Source organism: Acomys russatus, chromosome 3 (assembly GCF_903995435.1).
Source record: "Acomys russatus chromosome 3, mAcoRus1.1, whole genome shotgun sequence".
In the NCBI taxonomy this organism is placed as follows: domain Eukaryota; kingdom Metazoa; phylum Chordata; class Mammalia; order Rodentia; family Muridae; genus Acomys; species Acomys russatus.
Genome location: NC_067139.1, coordinates 42,316,109 through 42,332,439, shown reverse-complemented (window position 1 = coordinate 42,332,439; position 16,331 = coordinate 42,316,109). Strand labels below are relative to the sequence as shown.

Genomic DNA, 16,331 nt, shown 5'->3' with positions numbered 1-16,331 from the left:
TGGGCTTTTTGCTTGCTTGTTGCTTTTTCGAGTTTTGGATAATGCCTACAAGTTTGGAGACCTCTCCTGGCTTAATTCCTCCAGCCTTGAATTCCAAAATTTTATACCTTACTCCTTTAGGAAGAAATGGAAAATTATTATTAATTCTATTTTTTTAAAAAAGCAGATACAAAGCATGAATGTAAAGGAGGAAGGACATGGTTGACAACCAGGGTCTTTGAGTCAAAGCAGCCATATGTCCAGCCCTGTGCATGCCACAGGCTCAGAACCATTTTCACAGTATTGAAGAGTTAGAGACTTTTTTTTTTTTTTTTTTTTTTTTTTTTTTTTTTTAATGACAAGGTCTCACTCAGCAAATCCAAGCTGTCCTGAAACTCACTATGTAACCCTAGGCTGCCTTGAATTTATGGTCCTCTCCTGCCTCAGCCTCCTGAGTGCTGAGATGACAGGTATGCCCCCACTGGTTGAAAACATTTTTATTAGAACAATATTTCATGACATAAAACAATAATTCTGTGACATTCACATTTCAGTGTCCACAGCCTGCCTGCCCGGAAGGAAGGAATGCCTTCTCGTCTCTTATTTTCCATGGAAGATTGAGCCAGGGCAGAATGTTTACTATCTGACCTTACAGAGTTTGCTCAACCTGAGTAAGGAAAATTAAAAGAAATGAAAAGGCAAGGGGCCAAGGAAGGAAGAAAACGGAGGGATGAAGTGGAGGTCCCTCCTGAAAACTCCTTCATTTCTGACTATGGAAATATGAAACTGGGCAGATAGGAAGTGTGGGATTGATGCCTTGTGCTTCCAGAGACCAGGACGAGATGGATGGACCATGAAAGCCACTCTGAGTCTCTATGGGATGTGTCTTAGTGTGTGCCTGAGCATTCTTTAACTGTCATTCATAGGCTGGAGCAGCTCACGGGACACTAATTCGATTCAATCTGGGGTGTGTGTGTGTGTGTGTGTGTGTGTGTGTGTATAGAAAGAGAGAGACAGAGACAGAGAGATTAGCAGGAAGAAAGGGGATGTAAACAGATAAACAGAATCAGACTAAATAGAGAGGCTTTTTAAACTCTGGATGTTATATGGTTCTGTCCTAACTGAATGTCGCCTTCAGCATTTTCAGTGATTTAATAAACCAATAAAATGGAAACAGCATTAACAGAAATTCTAACTGAGGACCAGGGAGGTGACTCAGTTGGTCACATGATTGCCTTGCAAGCATGAGGACTTAAGTCAATCCTCAGTACTCGCATTTTTAAAAAAATGTTGTTGCCTGGGTGAGGTGGTTGGTACATACCTTTAGTCCCAGCACTTGGGAGGGAGAGGCAGCCTGGTCTACAAAGTGAGTCCAGGACATACAAGGCTACACAGAGAAACCCTGTCTTAAAAAAAAAAAAAAAAAATCTGATACAGTCATGCATACTGCAGTCTCAGCAGAGACAGCAGGTCCTTGGTGGTCTCTGGGGCCCTGGTCAGTCAAGCTAACCTTCTTGTGAGCTCTAGTCCAATGAGAGGTCCTGTCTCAAAATACAAGGTAGACAGCCCCTGAAACACATGAGATTGTCCTCTGTCCTCTACATGCAAACACATGTCTCACACACACGCGCGCGCGCGCGCGCACACACACACACACACACACACACACAGAGCTAAGATGTTTTTCAAAGAAGTACAATTTTGTAGTTACTTTTGTAGCTTCAAAGACGATGCTGGAAGTCACATGTAACTAAGCTAGAGAAGAGATGTAAAAGAGGGGCCTCAGGAAAGGCATTTGGGGGCCACACCATTTGCAATAAGCCTTCAAGGATCAATAAGATGCAGCCAAAATGGGCATCCATAGCTAAAGAAATAGACAAGGCACAGGATGGGAAGGCCACTGCCCCAGAAAACAAAACAAAACAAAACAAAACAGTCTGCTCTGTCCAGATGGTCTTCAGGCTTTTTGACCTTCCAAATGCATTTACAAGATTGAATTACCGACACAGGCACATCTTACAAAATAACCAGCCATGACAGAATGCAGAACTACTTCCTAGTAGACATCAGTGGCTTCTCAGAGATAACAAGAAAAAAAATGGTTTCTGCCACACTAGAGTGAGTGCTGAAGATGGCCTGTCCAACTCTTAAATTCCCACGTGCTCACCAATGCCTGGCAGGAAGATAAGACTAAAGAAAGCCAGGGACTCAGGACCATGATCGGTTACACCTTTTTCTGCTGTGATGAACTTGAGCAAAGCTATCCTCCAAGTGTAAGGATGGGTGTTTTGACTCTGTACCCAGTCCTTTTTCTGCACCACAAAATACTGCTTCCTAGACCCGGCTCCACACCCTCATCGCTAGACACTAAATTCCCAAGGGACACCATTTCCCATAAAGGAGCCCAGTTCAAACACTGCCCTTCAAGCCTTGTCTGTTGAAATTAAAGGTGATGTCGATGTTGCAAAAGCTTTCTTCTAAAATGGGTGGAATCAGAGTTAGTGGCACGTACCTGTAACCTCAGCACTTGAGAGGCTGTGGCACTGAGGAAACTGAGGACAACCTAAGCCATATAACAAGACCCTGTCTCAAAACAAAAAAGAGGAAAGGGGAGGGTGGGCATGCTCAGTGTGTTAAAGAGCTTGAGCCCTCAGAAAGTGGTGTTCAGCTAGGATCATTCTCCATATAAAAAGAAGGTGCTGGAATGAACTGGAGATTTCCCAGGCATTGGGGCTCAGTCCTCTTACAGATCCCCTGGGGCAGGGGCAGCTTAGTGCCAAGCCCTGTCCAACAGACTTTACTTAATTCCCTTGAGTAATTCAAACCACCAAGTCTGGAAGTCGGGGCACTTCTGAACTTCTCATGCTTTAGCTTTGATCTTAAATGTCTCTCAGGGGCTTCAAGAATTAAGGATGGGTCCTTAACTGGACACTCGGGGACAAAGCTTGGGGGAGTCCTAGAAACCTTAGGAGGTAGGAACCATGGGAAGTTCTTCAGTGCTGAGGACGTGTCCTTGAAAGGGGCTGTGAACTCCTGGTCCCCTCTCTTTCATCTCCATGGAGTTGGTTTGCTCCACTGCTCTCTGTGTGAACCACTGCTGTCCTCAGGGCCATGGCCACAGAGCCAGGGGAGTGTGGACTGCAACCTCCACAACTAGAGACAAAATAACATTTCTCTCACTATTCATTGACTGTGTCAGGTGTTCTGTTATAGTGATGGAAAGCTGACAACACACCTGGGAATACGGAGTGTGAGCAGCATGATTCATACCTGTCAGCTTTATAGGAATAAACCGACCAGGAAAATGGAGTTCGGCGTTGAGGTAGCCCAAGTTAGTGATGACTCTTTAAGTCTCAAAAAAAAAAAAAAAAAAAAAAAAAAAAAAAAAAAAATCTTTCTGCAAGTCCCAAGACCCAGTGACTTCTCACCTCGCCTCTCTGCACTGTCAGCTTTTATTACTTTCCCTTGCAGATGCCCCTGTTTCTAATTAAAGCAGGGACCTGACCCCTGGAGAGCTGATAACAATTTTGCCTTGAGCCCAGCGTTATTGGCTAACTGGAAAAGGCAGGTTAATGGTGTCCGCATGGAAGGTATATTATTAGAAGTGAGCCTGTGAAGGGAACGCCCCGTGACTCCAATCTCCAGAATGCTGACTCCTGAGGTCAGTAATTGGGCAGCACAGAATTCATCCGAGCAGCAGGCCTAAGCCTGTCTTCAGACCTCTTTGAAATGCAGTTCCCGAGGTCAGAGGAATAATTGCTTCATTTGAAGGGGTGGGAAGGGGGGGGCGAGAAGAAACAACCTTCATTATGCGTCCAGTTGATCAACGCACCATGTTCTCAATATCCCGCTCTCATTAAAATAACACAGGCTGCTTGAGAAACTCAATCATTTCTACAGCCATTCTTGTCAGCTTGCTCTTCCTGCCAGCTCAGAGATGCCTAATGGCAGATAAGCCCAGAGTCTGGGACCCATTGCTCAGCCATTAACTCAGCAGCCAGGGTGCCACGGCGCTCATTAACGTTCTTTACGTCGGCTACATTAAACCCTTAATTAGCAGGGAGGCTATTTTAATGTCAATGCTTTGCAACTTTCCAAAGAAATATGCCAATGTAATCAACTTGATCTCTTGACCACAGCTTCTAAGGCTGTAGGGAGGATCACTCCCCTTCTGCTCAACCCTGTGGGTTAACTCTGGGCTCGGCTCCACTCCAGGATGGAGCCTGCAAGCCTGGCCCTGGCAGAGAGCTTGAGAATGGAACCCATCACCCAGGGATTTCTCTGAAGTTCAGTTTGCGTTGCCATCCCAGTCAGCTGAGAAAAACTCTCGTGGTTCGCATTTGGTGGTCAAATGAGCAGAGGGGAGGAAGGGAGAGAGGAGGGAGAGGCAGGGAGAGAGGAGAGCTGTCTGTACAGCTCCTTTGGGCCAGCCTCAGCCCAAAGGAAAATAAAAAAAAGAAAAAGTGCTAATAAGAAAAAAAAGGGGGGGCAGGGCTGGAAACTAAAACCACAGGGAAGATTTTGCTGTTTCTATCTTTGCTCTTTACAAAAGACAAGATCCTACAGTCTCACCGCCAATGTCAACTTCCTGGCCCCAACAGGTCATACCCTGCAGGAGATGCTAGCCTGTCCCAAGCAGCCCTGGTGTCCCTCACAGAGGGGCTCCTGCAGAAGCACAGGCCACCACTGGCCTGGCCACAAAGACTAGCATAGATCTTTCTTTAACACAGGCATTTTGGGGTCCACCTTTTGGTCGTAGTTTTGATTGCTACCCTTGTTAGCCCTACCTCTGACTTGGTTTGTCACCTTCTGGTCATGTCCCCAGGCAGGGCACTAAGCTAGAGCTTTGGAGCCTCTGAATTCCCCCCTGGTCCTCAACGCCTGCTTCACTGCTGAGCCATCAGCAGTGGTTAGTTAGCAGGGGCTAAGTTAGCAGGCTGACGTGTTGAAGGAACAACTGAGACACCACACAAAATGCATGGCGCCATTACCCACCCACCCCTTTTTTGTCCCCTAAGACACCAACATCCCTGATGTTTCTGAGCTAATTATAGAGATTGTGTGAATTTTCTTCTTGTATTCATGTTAATTGCAAGGCACCCTCCAACCCCTACCCCCACCCACCCCTACCCTCGACTCGTTCCTCAGGCCACAGCAGAAAAGCATTAGAGAGGAGTAGATCAAGGCTGAGAGACTGGAATCTTAAAAATGAGATTCAGATGTGTCCATAAATCTGACAAGGAGACCTCTAAGCCGGTGTGGGCAAAACATGCCTGGAATTTGGTCTGTGACCTCACCTGGCCATTTGCTTCATTAACTCTGCTGCTCTGGGGCACATATGGGTCTGGGGTCAGCTGGCATGTTTTCATCCCCCTTCAAGACGCTGCAGTGTTTGCTCGCCTGGGGGCTGTAGAACCTCCTGCTCCAGTGTCATGACTCAGAGCTGAGCAGAGGCGGGATTGGGAGCTGAATGGATCACCGGTTTGATCTCCAGAGACAAATCCCTTGTTGTGACCTCCATCAGTAGCAGGAGGTGGGTGGGAAGGTGGGGTGGGCAGGTGGTGGAAAAGCAGCCTCCTCGCTGGCATTCTCCCCTTAAATCTGGCCCTCCCTCTGTCCCCAAGTGCTTCTCAAGTCTGTCTGTCCAGAGTTCATGAAGTACCTAGGAGTGACACTCAGGGAGGCATCATACAAAATGCAGTAGGATTTTTTTAGAGCAAGATTATTCTACAGTCAGTGCCAGGCTCTGCCCCTTGCCTGCTAAGTCAGCTTGCACAAGTGATTTCACCTTTCTGGGCCTTGGTGCCCTCGTCTGTAAAATGGTAGTAGCAATATTTGTGTGTCCCAGTTGCCAAGCGGAAAATATGCCAAGTGCCTGTACAATGTTCCTTTTATTAATATGCTAATTCGGGTATCCACACTACAGAAATTGTGCACTCTGAAGCAAGTATAAGGGGACATTGGGAATACAGTCCTCAGCAGGGGGGATGTATAGTGCTAAGAACTGAACCCGAGTCCTTGCTAAAAACTACCACCCTTGAGCCACCTCTCAGCATTGTCTTAAAGGGTGTTCTTCCTTCTTGTATAACAAATACCTTTACTGTACAGCAGTGTGGTGTGTCGTGCCAGTGGCTGCCTCAGAGAGCTATGTACTGGGGTCTCTTGGATACACTGAATCAAAGTGACCCACACCAACTAGTTTTGCAGCAAGGCACTCTTAGATGTTTGAAGAACAAAGTGTTTCTCCAAAGGCATTCAGACTGGATGCTCAGCTTGCTAACAAATCACCTACAGTTGCAAGAACACTGCATCCTCTTCTGGAGGCCCTGGACCACTGACTGTTTCATGGTCTGCTGCATCTTTAGACAGGGCAGAGTTTTTGCAGAATCCACTTTAACACTAAAGGTTGAGAGCTCTAATGCCAAGATATGAAACTGAGATGCTTCAAAATTCAATAGCTGTTGTGGTGTTTCAAGATTTAAAAAACAAACAAAACTCTACAATCAGATCTTCATTGGCGGGGATGGAGTTGGGGGAGACGGGGAGCAGGGGGTGCCCTTAAGCATTTTGAGCATGGCAGACTCAATCAATACTTTGAGAATTAAGTCAATCACCATTTCTACTCTCTGCCCACCTCTATCTGGGCCTTGCCAGCCAGTGAATATCCATCACCTCCGGGTAATTACAGAACTGTTGTTTCTGTGGATACACAGAGAAGTTCACACATCCCTTTGCAGCTACTGTTCATATGAGCATAGCCATTGACGTTCTAAGTCCTCACTCAGTGGCTGCCACTGTCCTCAAGGCCATGCCTCATTGTCCTCCGCACTTCCCACAGCTGCCTCAAGAGCATCTGAGGCTCACTGAGTGATGTCCCCATTCAGCCAGTCAGCAGTGGAGCCAGAAATTGACCCCGTAATGGCAACTTCAGAGTTTTCCACCCCATCCCTAACCCCAAGAAATCTTCTCCCTGGCTGCAGGTCAGAAGCCATGCTCAACCTGTTTCACACACACCTGGAGCAGTGAGCCATGTGTGGTGACAGCTGTGGAGTTCCAGTGTGGTCCCCTGATCCCTGCCTCATTATAGAGAGTTAGGAGGGCTTTTTCCATGCAGCACTGCCCCAGTCCACAGCACGCAGGAGTCTTTATAACCTTCTTCTCCATACCTCTCACTACAGCACTTTAATTTCCACTGGGTGGGAGAAATGTCAAGGGTCATAAAAGCTGTGGCCAATGATATAATATAATTTGCCCATCTTTAAGAGGCTTTATAAACAGACACAAATTAGCAAGTGAAAGCCCCCGAAGACAGCATTTTAAGTCCTTCCCACAGCTTTCTGTCTATTCACTCTAGAGGTGCTGGATTCCATTCAAGAATCCCACCACCACCACCACCACCGAAGAGTGGGCCCTGTGCCCCGTGTCCCAGGATGGACATGGTCTCCTCCATGGAACCCCAGATGTTAGGAAGCCTGATCCAAGCTCAGCAAATGCTACATGTGGGTCGAAGGTCTCTCAATCAAGACCACCCCCTCTTCGCCACGCTTCACAGGCAAGATTTGGACAGTAGTCATGCTTAAGTTTTAAAGGTTTTTGCAAGATGTGTCAGGATTTTTCTGGGGTTTCCTTTTCCAATAAACCCTCCAGCTTTGACTCCTCTGTGTCTGAGCCAGCTCAGCTCCAAGCTCCATCCCTTCCGTGGGAACACTTGAGGAGGAGGGTGAGGGGTGTCAGTTTCTCTCTGCACACAGCTGTCTCTAATCTTAGCTACCCAGCCCCCATGTCTCCGGAGATGATAGACTAGCCTTCATGTCTGAGATTCTGAACCATCTTGGATGATAAGGGCATTTCAGATTTTCCACTTGGCAGAAATGGTGAGTATATTTCAAGATTGCTGTAGTTTGACTCTGCCACCAAGACACCCTTTGGTGATAAGCTGTGGTCGGATCTTTCCATGGGTTAGACCCTTACGTTCTCTCCCTACCAGCATTCAGGCATAGAACTTTGGTAAGTTAAGCAAAGGCATCCATCTCTGAGCAGGTTCTACAAAAAACCTGCATATTGAGTGTTAAAACAGAAATGCGGGAGATGCTGGCTTACTGTTAAGTTGTCTGGTTCCCGGTGCTATGACAAAACATTTGAAATAACTCACTTAAGAAACCATATATCAGGATAACAATTGAGATGTAATATGAATAAATTAATGAAATATATTAAAAAACGAAACCATATATCTGGGCCCATGGTTTTATAAGAGTCTGCTCACATTGCTGCATCTGTTCCTTTTGCGTCTATGAAAGGTGGGACGTGACGGCGTAGGTCTGTAGAGCATGCGGTAGGGCCAGAGAGGCCAAAAGGGCTCCAGAGGAACAGGAAGCTAGACAGGTTAAAAGGGCTTTGGAGGTAAGGGCACCACTAGAGGAATTTTCTAGAACTACACAGACACCATCAGTTCCCCCAGTCTTTGTGCATTTATCCTTCACTTTTTTAAAAAAATGTTAAGTAACTGGGCTATGCAGCATAAACTTATTCCCCAAGATTGGAAGGGATTGGTGTCAGCTGTGTTAGAAGCTGCTCAACAGGCACAGTGGTTATTGTGATGGAGAAATGAAGCCACGAGAATGTAACATCAAAATCTAACAAGTGGGATAAGTATTGTTAAAAATCAATTGCTTGGTGAAGGACTTTACACTGACTGAACAAGCCCAGTCCAGAGATGTAGTAATTGAACAATGCCATGTTGCAGCCTTAAGAGTTTAGGACATGGTTGAGGAGCCTGGTAAAACAACCACCTCATTGACCAAGGTAATTCAAGGCCCCGGAGAAGCCTTCAGAGAATTCTTACAGAGATTGGGTTCAGCTCTAGATAGAGCCGTATCAGACTCTAAGACCCAACAGGAATTGACACTGATCATGGCATATGAGAATGCAAATACTGAACGTAACGGAGCAAGTAGACCATGAAAAACATGAGGAGCCCCATTAGATGAACGGATAACAGAAACCGCTGATACCGGCTCTCAGGAGCATCAAGCCATTGATATAGGACAAGCCATAGCTAGAGGTCTCAGAAATCAACACACCTGGTGCTTTGTGGTAAATTTAGCCATTTACAAACAAAATTGTAAGGTTAAAAGCTTCAGACCTTAAAATAACAGGTGCATTAGTTCTGGTGAAAACTACTTATAGAAGAAAACAAGGCGTTTCTGGCCATGATGGTAATGGTATGCCAAGACTTCCAGGCTTCCATTGGTCTATGGATTGCCATTCCAAGAGAGATATATGAGGTAATCTCTTGCCATCTAGAAATGAAAGGAGGAGCCTGTTGGCTCAAGGCCCTGCAGCAAACAACACAAGCCGTCTTTCTTTGGTCCATCAGGAGGTAACAAGCTTGCAGGAAGATGAAAACTAGGTATTGATAACTTAATGCATGCTACTGAAGGCCATGCGGCTTTGGAGCTGGCCTCAGATAACTCTCTTACACTATTCCCATAGGATGACCGTTACAAAATAACCACTGGTGTTTATGGTCCATTGTCTTCAGGAACAATAGGAACAATCTTGGGAAGAACTAAGTTAACTTCTCAAGGCTTTATTGTGCATCCCGGTATTATAGATGGGGATTGTAAGGAAGAAAAATCATGGCATATGTAAAGGAGGAGATGCAAATTAATGTAGGGGATAGAATCGCTCAGCTGTTACTGTTTCCTTGCATCAAGAGCAAAGCCACTCCAGTAGAAAGAACAGGTGCAGTTGGGCATGGAAGTATATGCCATTAATCCCAGCACTCGGGAGGCAGAGGCAGGTAGATCTGAGTTCGAGGCCAGTCTGGTCTACAAAGTGAGTCCAGGACAGCCAAGGCTACACAGAGAAACCCTGTCTTGAGAGACAAAAAAACAAAAAACAAAAACAGAAAACAAAGAAGAACAGGTGCATTTGGGAGTACTGGAAGATGTGTGTTCTGGCAAACAATGGTTAATGATCAGAGACCCAAATTAATTGTACAAATGTTGAAGTAGAAGGTTTGGTGGGTACAGAAGCAGAAGTCACGATCCTTTCCCAAAAGTTTTAGCATCCAGATTGGCCTCTTCAGGTTTATACACAATTTATAAGAATTGGTAAATTATCTCAAATAAGACAAAGTGTACAGTGGATTAAATGTATGGGACCAGAAGGGCAAGCAGGGAAGCTAAGACCCTATTGTGGCTGACATATCAATACATTTTTGGGAAGGAATCTTTTACAACATTAGGGTACTCAAATCAATATTCCTGCCATCACAGAGACACACGATGATGAAATGAGGGGTGAGATGGTAGATGCTCCTGGGGAATATATTGCTATGTATAATCAAGAACGATCACAAGCTGTGCCCATTGCCCAAACAGAACCTCACAGGTATTGAGTTTCCAAATTTATAAAGGGGGCCACTGCTGACATACCAACATCCTTGCCCCTAGAGTGGTTATCAAACAGACCTGTGTGGCCAGAGCAGTGGCCCAGAGCAAAAGAAATATCACAGGCACTTGAACCACGGGTACAAGAGCAGCTGGAGGCTCAACATATAGAAGATTCTACCGTTTGTTTGTTGTAAAGGAGAAATCAGGAAAATGGAGGATGGTGATGTATTTAAGAGCAATGAATAGAGTAGTAATTGAACCAATGAGTCCTTTACAGTCTGGAATTCCTTGGCCTTCTTTGTTACCTAGGATATGGCCTATAATAGTGATATTAGGTTAAAAGATTGATTTTTCTTTCCCACAATACTCTTGCATAAGCAGGCTAGGGAAAGGTTTGCCTTCTCAGTATCTATGCTGAACAGTAGTGGCCCAATAAAGCGATACCATTGGAAGGGACTTCCACAGGGAATGTTAAATAGTCCAACTTTGTGTCAATACTTTGTGCGACAACTGTTAGAAACAACTCGTAGAGAAGAACATCGTGATAGGTGCATCAGGGCCCAGGGGGGTGTGCTCAAGCTATTGCACTAACCAAGGACAATACAAGTAGTAACCATCGAACCCTACTCTGATCCAGCCAATGGACAGGACATTCTCCACAGTTATATGGAGAGCATGGACTGACTTAGATATGAACTCTGGTGCCCCATATTTGACCACCTCCTCTTGGTGGGGAGGCCTGATGGCACTCAAAGAAAGAATAAGCAGGTTTCCAAGATAAGACTTGATAGCCTATGATCATATAGTGGGGGAGGAGGTCCCCTTCGGTCATAGGCCTAGGGGAGGGAGGGAGGAATGGGAGGATATAAGGGATGGGAGAACAATTGAGTTGTAATCTGAATAAATAAAATAAAAAATAAATAATTCATAGCCAATTTACTCAATCTTTTACCATTACGTGGTTAATTCTGATGCAGATACTTTAAAGAAAATGTTTAAAGAGACACAAAGAATTCTGCCATGTTGGGAGTTATAGATTGCTCCAGAAAAAATACAAAGAGGAGATTCAATTACCTATTTGGGCTATAAAATAACTCAAGAAATTCGATCACAAAAGGTATAGATCTGTAGAAACCAGTTGCAAACTTTTAATGATTTTCAGAAATTAATGGGAGACATTAACTGGCTGAAGCCTACAATTGGCTTAGCTACTTAAGAGTTTCATAATTTGATTCAAACATTACAAGGAGATTCAGATTTAAATAGTCCAAGGTGTCTAACGTCTGAAGCAGAAAAAGCTAATTCTGGTAAAACAAAGACTGCAAGATGTATATATGGATAGAATTGATCCTGAGCTTGATTGCATTTAGGTTATTTTACCTTCTACTAGGATAATATTATGAAATGGATTTTCTTAGCACATGAACAAAGTGAAAAATTGAAGACGTACATAGAAAAAAATCTGAATTATAAAAGGTAGAATAAGACTGTGTCAACTGTTAGGAACAGACCCAACTGAAATTGTATTGCCTCTTACTAATGATGAGATTATGTCATTACGGGTAATCAATGAAAATTGGCAAAGGGCTTGTAATAGCTACTTGGAGGAAATAACAAATACCAGAAAAGCAAATGTATAGAGTTTATTAAAAGAACTAATTGGATTCTTCCACATATTATAAAGAGAACACCAGTTCCAGATGCACCAACATTCTATACTGATGTAAACAGGATGAGAGTGGCAGGTTATAAATCAGATAAAATAAGCAAGGCAGGGCTAGAGAGATGGCTCAGAGGTTAAGAGCACTGTCTGCTCTTCCAAAGGTCCTGAGTTCAATTCCCAACACCCACATGCTGGCTCACAACCATCTATAATATGATCTAATGCCCTCTTCTGGCATGCAGATGTACATGCAGGCAGAACACTGCACATGATAAATAAATCTTAAAAACAAAATAACCAAGGTGATCAAAAGCCCATATACCTCAGTACAAAAATCAGAATTACATGCAATCCTTATGGTGCTAGTGTTAGGGGAAAAGAGGGAAATGGGAATTATAAAAGAGGAGATATAGCAGTATAGGATAAAAGGTAGACTATTAAATCTACTAGCCTGAAATATTCTACATTGGTATTGTATATTGATAGAAATCTATTACTTTGTTCAACTTTTGTTTAATGTATTGTACATATGCAATTCATTTGAAAGTGTGATGTAAAATCCTAGTCTTATGAAAGCTATTGCAAACTGTTCAGGATGGTTGCAGATGCAAGTTAGTAGTTAGTCGCCTATAAATCTTGTAGTCTTGTTAGATAATAGTTTAGTTAAATACAGAAATAAACTTTTAGTTTCTTGTATATGTTTTCAAGATCAAGCAGATAGTACATAGCTAGAAACAAGCAGTATTTTTCTATTTAGATATACTGAAAGATAGATTTGATTATGCACTGTAGTAAATAGATAAATGGTCTTCAAACATTTCAGAGATCTACAGAATATGACATTTAATAAGAAAGGGTTTTTCTGACAGACACATTTTCTCCTGGCAGCACCTCCAATCTACTTCAGTGATGATGATGGGCATCAAACAAGTGTGGCCAAAGTAGTCATTGGATCAAAAAACTGTTCTTATCTCTTCTGCTGTTAGCAGACTGTCTGTCCAAACTGCGAACACGCATGACACTGGAAAACTGATTGTCCAACTATGCAGAGACTAGGTGGGCCAGTCCTTCAAAATTTCTACTTCACAAAAAATGTCTGTTAGACATCTGGTAGGCTGGTAGTCTAAAGACTGGCTGCCCCAACAATACATTAAAAACATTTGGTGACTGTCCAGGCAGACAACTGTCTCTGTCATTTCTATACGTTTGGAAGCTTCTTGCCTGCACTTTCTACATATTAGACATTTCCTTTTTAATTCTCTGATGGGGCTGAAAATTAGCCATAGTATTCCTATACTTAAGCTTTAGTTGTTTAAGAGCAAAAAACATGTTTGTAGGTTGATAAATGTAAGTTATAATAAGAAAGCAATCTAGGAAAACTTTGGACCTAGGATAGGACTTGCTAGGATAGGATAGATAGTGGAATGCTTTCTCCAAGATTGTCAAATATAAATGGACTGGTCCTTGTAAATGTAACTTTTACTGATAATTCTTTTATGTATATAGCTCTTTTTAATAGAAAAGGGGATGTGAAGGAGAGATAAACATATTTTTTGTTTAGATCCCAAGTGTGGGATGAGGAACAGACTTGTGAGAGAGCAGGTGATGTTTATCTCCTTAGAAGTTGAACTACCTTGTGGGGGAGCTTGGTTGTTACCAGCTAAAAACATCCTTGAACAAGTTCTGAGAGGAGATATAAATGTGAGCCAAAAACAGGAGGGGGGGCGTCTTTGGAGACTTGAGATGGTTTGGCTGTTCATTGCTCCACTTCAAAATGCCCTAAAGAGAACCACTCGAGGGAAGACTTCGGGGCTCCAGTCTCTGCCTGAGGCTCTGTGTTCTGGTTGTTCCAGGTTCCAGCAGAAGAAATCCTGCTGATGGTGCCAGGAGAGTCATTCCTAGGAACGGATACCCAGAAGGTTTCATTTTTGTGTTTTTAATCTCTTTTTCCTCTTGTTTGGGTTAGTTGGGTTGTAAGAGAGGTACGCTCGTGGTGGCGCACGCCTTTAATCCCAGCACTCGGGAGGCAGAGGCAGGCGGATCGCTGTGAGTTCGAGGCCAGCCTGGTCTACAAAGTGAGTCCAGGATGGCCAAGGATACACAGAGAAACCCTGTCTCGAAAAACAAACAAAAACAAAAAAAGAGGTACGCTCAGTTAATAAGTTCATAGTAAAATATAATTAAGAAAATTGAGTCTAGAGGGATGTATAGTGATGTAAACATGTTATTGTTTTGATCCCAAGTGTGGGATGGGAAACAGTCTTGTAAGAGAAAAGGTGATGTTTATCCGCTAGAAGAGGAACTGCCTCTTTTGGGGGCTTGGTCTTTGCCATAGGAAAAACATCCTAGTACGGACTCTGAGAGGAGATATATATTGGTCTTGGCATTGTTTCCTGTTGTTTGGCTGTTCATCGCTCCACTTTGAGACACTCCTAGAGAGAACTTCTCCAGAGAAGGCTTCAAAGTTCTAGGTTCCAGCTACTACAGTTGCAGTCACCTTTGCTGAATTGTTGGCTTGCTGTTTAACAGGTGTGCTGAAATCCTGCCAACTATGAAGGGTGGCGTTGCTCCCAGGAACTGAGTCTAAGAAGGTCTGCTTCTCCTGTTCACATTAACCTCTTTCCTCTCCTATGTAGGACAGGTGGGTTGGAAGGAAGGTATAAGCTGTAAAGAACCCCAAATAAAGCAGCTCTGAAAAAGTGCAAAGCCTACGACTCTGAATGATAGCGCAGTGGTCCAAGTGGTGATGCTACTGTGCGACAACAGCCGGGCTCTGCAGAGGTTCATGGAGATCTTTGTCTTTGCTCCTGAGGGCTCTGTTGCCAACAAATTCTATGTTCACAAGGACATCCTCAGATAACAAGATGAGGTCTTTGGTGGCTTTGTCACGGAGCCTCGGGAGGAATCTAAGTAGAAGAACCTGAAGAAAGACACCCAGAGGTGGTGCTTGATGATTCTGGGACTTTCTATGGTCAGACTGTCAGCAATGGCTTAAAGGAAGATTTAGAGGAGCCTGTTGTGGAACCAGAGGCGACCTGGAGCCCAAACCTATGAACGACCTGCAAGGTGAACAAGCCTGAGCCTGCACTGGAGGAAGCTGCTCCTGAGGATGAGCAGAAAAGCGCTTCCCCACTCCCAGCCGACACGGCCCCAGCAGAGGAGGACTTGGGGATGTCTTATTGGGCATCTGTGATGAGTAAGAACCTTTCTCCCAGTGGGGCTGTTCCAGTGACCAGGACCACCTCATGTGGTCACAGCCATGTCCAGAATTGATGCCTGATTCTCAGACTCTACCACAAAGGTCTCAGAGAGATCAGAGAGCTCGAGAGCAACGGATTAACATTCCTCCACAGAGAAGACCCCGCCACCCCTGCCAATCCATGAAGCTGGTGAACCAGGGGGCGGTTCCAAGGGTGGTGAGGCACCCTGACAGTCACTACCTCTTCGTTGGGAACCTGCCACATGAGATTGACAAGTTGGAACTGAAGGATTTTTTTCCCCAAATTTATGGGAACATGATGGAGCTGTGCTGAAGTTACCCAACTCTGGTTTTGTTGTGTTTGATGATTCTGAGCCTTTTCAGAATGTCCTTAACAATAGGCTGATCAGGTTCCAAATGTGTAAGAGACAACTTGAGCTGCCCTGGAAGGTGACCTCAGGGATAACCACCTTCGGGCACCCGGAGACATCCACCCACACACCGTGGTGGGTTGAGTGATGGGGTGAGAGGTTTTCCCCACACAGGCATGGTGCAGAAATTGGGCTTTGGAGTGGGCAGGGGAATTACAACTTCAAGGCAGTGAATTGCTTGGCCCACATCTCCACACAGCACACAGCCCCAGCTCCTGCAGAGTGATGATTCCTTCAACCAGCCTTTGGTGTCTTGGAGTAGTCCATTATAAACTGCTTGAGTTTGTACAATTTTAATTTCGCTTGTGTTCATGATATGTGCTCCCTGCCGTTCTCTCCTCCTCTGACTTTTTAGGCCTTCTCTTCCAGTTGTCTAGAATGATACTTTAGGAGGAACAGATTTTTAAAGAGGAAAGACTGACCTTTTTCATCACGTGTATGTGTTGTGTTGACATTGTTCTGCCTTGTCCTAAAACCATGCCTCAGACTGGGAGGCTGTTGAAGAAGGTGATTCTGTGAGGCCTCGGACCTCAGTTGGCTCTGTCTGCCATGCTTCACTCTGTCTGTCTGAGTTCCTGATGGGGCCCTAAGAAGGACTTGGCTTGAATATCAGACTTGGCTCCAGGCTCTGCATTTGGTTCGTTTTGTTTTGTTTTGGT

The 16,331-nt window shown here is 44.4% G+C and overlaps 1 pseudogene; it reads left to right on the top strand.

Moving 5' to 3' along the window:
• LOC127187064 (ras GTPase-activating protein-binding protein 1-like) overlaps positions 1-15,988 on the top strand; it is a 48,345-nt pseudogene extending 32,357 nt beyond the window's left edge.
• The last annotated feature ends 343 nt before the right edge of the window (positions 15,989-16,331 follow it).